This window comes from Emydura macquarii, unplaced genomic scaffold (genome assembly GCF_026122565.2).
Source record: "Emydura macquarii macquarii isolate MOO-44397 ecotype Brisbane River unplaced genomic scaffold, CSIRO-AGI_Emac_v2 contig_369, whole genome shotgun sequence".
In the NCBI taxonomy this organism is placed as follows: domain Eukaryota; kingdom Metazoa; phylum Chordata; order Testudines; family Chelidae; genus Emydura; species Emydura macquarii.
In genome coordinates, this window is record NW_027130506.1 from 6417108 (window position 1) to 6423696 (window position 6589).

The 6589-nt window shown below is 43.0% G+C and overlaps 1 non-coding gene across 1 annotated transcript; it reads right to left on the reverse strand.

Annotated features, from left to right (window-relative positions):
- Positions 1 to 249: 249 nt before the first annotated feature.
- Positions 250 to 464, reverse strand: LOC137142409 (small nucleolar RNA U3). The gene has a single exon (XR_010916913.1). It is a non-coding gene; the product is annotated as a small nucleolar RNA U3 (small nucleolar RNA).
- Between the last annotated feature and the right edge of the window lie 6125 nt (positions 465 to 6589).

A 6589-nucleotide genomic window follows, 5' to 3' on the forward strand; every position in this document is an offset into this window, starting at 1 on the left:
AAAAGACAATCTTTTTATGGGAAACCTGCTGACTGCAGAGGTTGGGAGCAAAAATATAAGAGAGACACAGTAGACATGCAAAGAGAACATTCTTTAAAGGCTGCTGAAAAATACAGGCCAATCATGTAGAAGCTGAGCTCAGACAGAACATTTCACTGCCAGGGCCTCATTGAACCAAGCCCACAGGCAGTACAGCTCCTAGCACCAGCAAACTTTTTTTTCACACACCAGGGACCTAGCCTTAAGCTAACCACTAAGCCTGTCCTTCCTTTCTCTACTTTTTCCAGAAAAAAACAGACACTCTTCTACAGCAAAGAGCAGCTAATACTAACCAGCACCCTCTATTACAGTCATATTCAGAAGGAAATACTACAGCTCCTTTTCATGGTTAGCAAAACCAGCCTTTTACTACTTCACTTTTTCCAATAAAACAGCATAGAAATAACCTCTAAAAGCATAGTCTTAATTTTCCAAGCCCCCACCAGTCACAGACCAGTCTGGCACATTGCTCTGCAACTGGTGGTTGCTACAATTTGGCCTTCACAAAATAGAGAGGAAGATGAGAAGCCCAATGGGAGCAGAACCTGGCTCTCAACTCTCCTTTCCACAGCCCGCTTCTGCAGGTGCCTGCCAAAGCAAAGCTGCTCAAAGTGTTCATCCACTTTCATTTACATAATCTCAAGAAACAGATGGGACAGTCCACCAATCCTCTCCGTCTCCCTGCTTTGCAAAGCCTAAAACAATAATTCTCTAGCTAGCCAAGCCAATAGCTCACTAGCAATGAGAGCCTACACAGTTTGGGACACCCAGAACATGTTTCTTTGGCACCAGTGATCAAAAGGGAGAAAATCAGCAGTGGGCAGCCAGGCTCTCTGTTGAGAGCTGATTTCTGAACCTGAGGGTCATGGTTGCCACTCTCCAGGGACCAGGACTCCCAATTTTTCCGGAAACCACCCCAGAAGTTTTGACTTACATTATGGGAAGCAGGGATGGGAATAAACTTTCTTAATAAAATAAAAGCCTTTATTTGTGATCATGGCTGTATTACAGAAAAGACAATGTTAAACATGGCCCAGCAGGCCAGCTGCCATTAGAGCGCCGAAACACCACTAATAAGCCAACAAAAAAACTAGTAATAAACAAAGCGTGTAAAACAAACACCAAACAGTGAAACCAGCACCTACAAATAAATCCTCTGCTTTTACATGTCTCCTGGCCCCCCCCCCCACTCTCCCTTCCCTTTCTTGCGTGTTTAGCATGCACTGGGCACTGCTGAAAAGGGATGGAGACCTGCAGAGGGATGGGTGGGAATGCAGTGGGTCCATTTGTCCTGTCCAGCTCTTAGTAAGCCTCAGCTGCATGGGACACCAGCTATGGAATTATCCATCTTGTTCCTGGTCTGCAGCACACGGTCCTGTGGAGGGGACTTGGGACATGGTTCAGGTGCAGCAGGAGCCTATACTCTGGCAGGCATTAGCACAAGCAATCTGTCAGCCAAGTCTTCCTGCTGCATCCTGTCTTCCTCCCTCAATCCACACTCCTGCTGCCAGTCTCTACTTGTGCGCTACAATTGTGTCCCCATGTTCTGTAGGCTGTCTGTGCCTTTCCGCGTGCCGTGAATCCTTTCCCATCTGGTATTGCACCTGCTTGTTGGCCAGGGCCAGAACGTCCACCACAAGTTTCATCACAGAAACGCTTCCTCTTGGACCAGTCCACGACAGTTTGAAATCTGAGGCTCATGCCTGAGTGTGAGCGAGTGGCTGAGGTCCGAAGGTCTGCAGCAGTTGAAGAACCTGAAAGCAGACATCAAACAATGTATTATTGGTTCAGTACATCCAGAGAGAAAAGTGCCGTGTGGAATCTCAAGGCCAAAACATGATACTTTGTGAAACAGCATGGGGCGGCTTAGGTTGGACATTAGGAAAAACTTCCTGTCTGTCAGGGTAGTTAAGCACTGGGATAAATTACCTACGCAGGTTTTGGAATCTCCGTCACTGGAGATTTTTAAGATCAGGTTAGGCACAGCTGCCAGGGATGACCTAGATATTCCTCAGCCCTGCCATGGGTGCAGGGCACTGGATTAGAAGACCTCTGGAGGTCCCTTCCAGTCCTACACTTCTATGATTCTATGTGGGGTTCTCTCAATCTCTCATGTTGAAGGTGTTCCACTCTGGATAAATAATGAAAGAGTCATTTGAGCAAGGAAACTGGACCCTGGGTCTTCCACCTCTGAGGCAGGTGTCCTATCCACCAGCCAATAGAGTCATTTATACACGCTCTCTCTGGCTCAGTGACTCTAAGTGTTTATCCAAAGTGGGTAAATACAGCTGGACTAAAAGAGAGAATTTTGTGGGTCACTTTGGCGTCTAAATCTGGGCTTCACGTGCCTATCTTTGTGAATCTCAGCCTAAGTGCTATTCCCGCTTGCTGTCGTCTATAGACCAATACTGGGCTAAAGGTTATAAAGAAGGCACCACCACCTCCTCCTGGGGCAGTACTGAATTGTGCAAGGCCTTGTCTCTGAACACTCTTGCTGTTTTGGGACCCACAGACAAGACAGGTGGGGAATCACCTAGTTTGATGACACCACTGGGTCTTAGTTTTGACCTAGGCATCCAGGCTTCAGGATTTAGGCAGCTGTGTGCATGCCCAGCAGCAGATTTGTAGGGGATGCTTAGTCTTAGGGGACTTTATCTATAAAACTTTAGGCACTTAGGGAGTTTAGACATCTACAAGGCTAGGTAGCAGCTGAGCAGGAGTTTTAAGGATCCAACTTTTGCACTTAGGCGCCTAACATGCTTAAATCCTTTTGTGGATCTACTCCCCCCAAAAGAAATTTAATGTGAGACGTGCAGTCACTGAGACACAATACATTTGGAGTCCAGGAATGCCATCTCTTTTTTTCTCACAGCCACTTTTAGAAGTAGAAACATGCTTTAAACAAAGAGATAACGAAACAAATCTTTAATGTGAAACTGCAGCTGTCAGAGCACGGTAACCATAAACACTCAATTGCCTCTGGGCACAATTCTCTCAGTCCCAAAGATCAGATAGTAAAGTGAAGTTGGGACAGAGCGAGCGTTTCTCAAACAGCTTTGCATTGTTGATTTCCACAGTTGGTGCGCTAAGCTATTATTTTCAATAGGGCCCCACTATGGTTATCTCTAGCATGGCTACTTTTAACAGAACTAATACATTATAGGCAGCCTACATCACAACTTTGATCCTGGCTATGTGTATAGGAGTAAGGAGACTCCATTCTCCCCTCTGTGGACTTTCCATATAGCTGTGTGGGGTACTATGCCCCCGTGCCAGGCAGATTGATGGGCTTGGGCACAGCCTTGTCTCACTCTGCCAGACTGGGTCCTCGCCTGTTCCTGGGGTAGACCACCTACATTCCGCCCACCATTGAAGGCTTGTGACAAAGCCAGATTTGTACCCTTATGGGCTCTATTTGGTCCCTCTGGGGCCTCCATGTGGGTGTTGAGAATCTGCCTGTGTGCGCCTCACTGAGAATCAGAGCCTTATGGAGGAGCTCTATGGTCTTATTCTCCTTGTGCATTTTTGTGTGCCTGTTTATAATCTTCAGCGGTCAGGTGATGTCAAATTTACTCTGCACGCTCTCTGGGCAGTTAGTACTTATTTTGTGAGGCACAGAGCACATTTTTGAGCACCCAAAAATAAGTGATAATAATGAAATAGTTGCCCTGTTTCTCCCTCCAAATTGGGGTTCCCTATTATGTAAATGTCAAAACTAGATTTGATCATTTTGTTAATCTCCTAATATTTCAAGTCCTTCTAACAATGAGAAATGATGTGAAAGTCTGTATACTTTGTGGCTTATATTCAAAGAGGTAGCTATATATTGCGCATTGTCCAAGTAATGCAGAACTCTTTGTAAGCAAACAAAAACATTAGCGAAGCACAAAAGCTGTTTGAAATAGATAAACTCTAAAGCTTTGCATGGAAAAAGTGGTGCTGATTTTGCAATCCAAATTGTATTTGGAAGAGTATTTTATCATCAAATCATTATGACATAACAAAAGGCTCCTGCCATAAAAGACTGACACAGATTGACCCTTTGTTACAGATTTCCTCCCTGAATCATATAATATGCAACATATAACAGATTAAAAAAAATTCCCACATATTTATCTACAGTAGCACGTAGAGTGTGCTAACTGCTGTAAACCCCTCCCTCCTACACACACACACACACAGAGTAAAAGGCAATCTACCTAGACATAACAGAGGCACAGTGACCTGCTCAAGGTCATACAGCAGGCCACCGACTGAGATAAAAATAGAACCCAGGACTTCTGACTCTTGGTTCAGGGCCCTATGGACATTGCCTCTCAAATCTCCCTTGCACACTATATGCTAGAGGCATTTTATTTAATAGGTTTGTTTTCTTATTTTTGAGGGATTCATATAAAAACATAATTAATAGATTAGTAAATTTTCAGTCATGAAGAGACTTTTGTGATCCTCTAGTCTGAGCCTCTGCATAACACAGGCCATAGAATATTGCAATTTACAATGTCCTGGGGGAAAAAGTACAAAGAGGTATGATGCCAACTAAACATCATGTGCTTTGTTTCATCCATGTAAACATGTTTATTTGTTTGTTAAATCATGCAGTATGTTCACGGCTATACTTGAGTATTAATAAAATATTTTTTGCACATAGAAAACAAAAGTTGTGCTCTCTGTGTCTCTGTTTCCTCATCTTTAAAATGGGGATAATAGTACTTCCCAGCTATTGTGTGACGCTTTGGTAAAGCAATTTGAAATCCTTGGATGGAAGGAATAGATAAATTGTTAGAGTATTATTGTTAGACAAAGGAAACATCCAAGTTGTATGAGATCCACACAGAGTATAAGAAGGTGGTTGTTCAAACATTAGGGGTTCAAATCCCAAAGTTCCTATTCAGTCTTCATTTTAGGTAGATTGTCCTGTGACTTCCATGCGAATTTTACCTGAGTTAAACCTAAGCAAAAATGGAATAAGGGCATCAACATTTGGTCCCATTAAATAAGCACTTATGTGATATCTACTATGGGTCTAATTCCTGAGCAGCTGAGAAGCATCTGTAGTTCCCATTAAAGGAAATCCAAGTTGTAGAGTTTTAGCACTTTCCCTATTGTACTATGTATTGTGTGATATTTATCGAACATCTCCACTGTGTTAAGAACTGGTTTCTGCAGTGAGCTTACATAGTCTAGCACTTATATAGTGAGAGAATCAACTCTATGACTCCAAACATTAAGGAATAGCTTCAATTTATGTTTCAGAGCGTATCTTTCACATGTCCACATCAAGAAATGGAATTAATCGAGTGATTGATGTGAAGTTGCACACCACCTTTCTAACACTGAAGGATTATTTTGATGGCTGATGTTGGTAATATGGATCTGACTTTCTGATATAAATAGCCATGTGTTCTGTTAAAAATATTAGATTTAAAAAGCATAGTTCCTGCAGCCTGTATGCACATACAAGTATCTGGAATTATTCTATATCTTATTACAAAATTAACTTACTCTTTAAATCCAACCTATTCTGGACCAAGCTTTTAAGGAACAACAATCAGTTGTGTGTGGCTTCAGGCCAGTGTCTACTAGTGTCTACTGTCATAGTCTGATTCTGTATTTGCATTAGTAAGGAAGTAAATGCTTTTCTGTTAAAAATGGTATATGTGGAAGTTGAGCCAAGTATCTCTATGTGCAGAATTTGCAAAATCATGTAAGTGACTTAGGAGCCTATGTCACATTTTCAAAAGTAACTTAGGAGCCTGCATCTTCTTGAAAGTCAAGGGACTTTAGACATTTGCTGGGAGATTAGGAAAGGTAGTTGGTGCCTAATGTGGCAGATAAGGGCCTACTGGGATCTTCAAAAGTGTCTAAGAGCTAGTTTCACTAGGGGGACTTACAGACCTTGATTTTACTGGTTGACTTTAGTGCTTAAGTCCAACACGTAGGCACCACTGGTATTCACAAAACTGTTGATCAGCTGCTGCCTAACCCTGTAGACACCTAAAGTCTTTACATACTTAAATTTCCACTGGGAAAGTCCCTTAGACAGTTAAATTGCTGCTGCTGGGAATGTGCACAGCCACCTTGGTCATGGAGGATAGGTCCATCAACGGCAATGAGCCACAATGAGCAGAGATGCAAAACCATGCTCTGAAGTGTCCCTAGCCTCTGTTTGCCAGATGCTGGGAATGGGCGACAGCAAGGGATGGATCATTTGATGATTACTTGTTCTGTTCATTCCCTCTGAAGCACCTGGCATTGGCCACTGTTGGCCAGACAGGATACTGGGCTAGATGGATCATTGGTCTAACCAAGTATGGCCATTCTTATGTTCTTATGTTACACCCATATAAATGTTAATTTGCATAGTGGTAGTGCCTAGGGATCTCCACTAGGCTCAGAGCCCCACTGTGCTAGGACCTGTACAAACCTACAGTAGGTGAGCATTCCAGTCCCAAAGAATTTACACATTGCTTTCAGTAGGATGACACTGGTGTAACTGACAACAGAATTTTGCCCAGAGGGAGCAGTTCTCCTTAGAAGAACATCACAA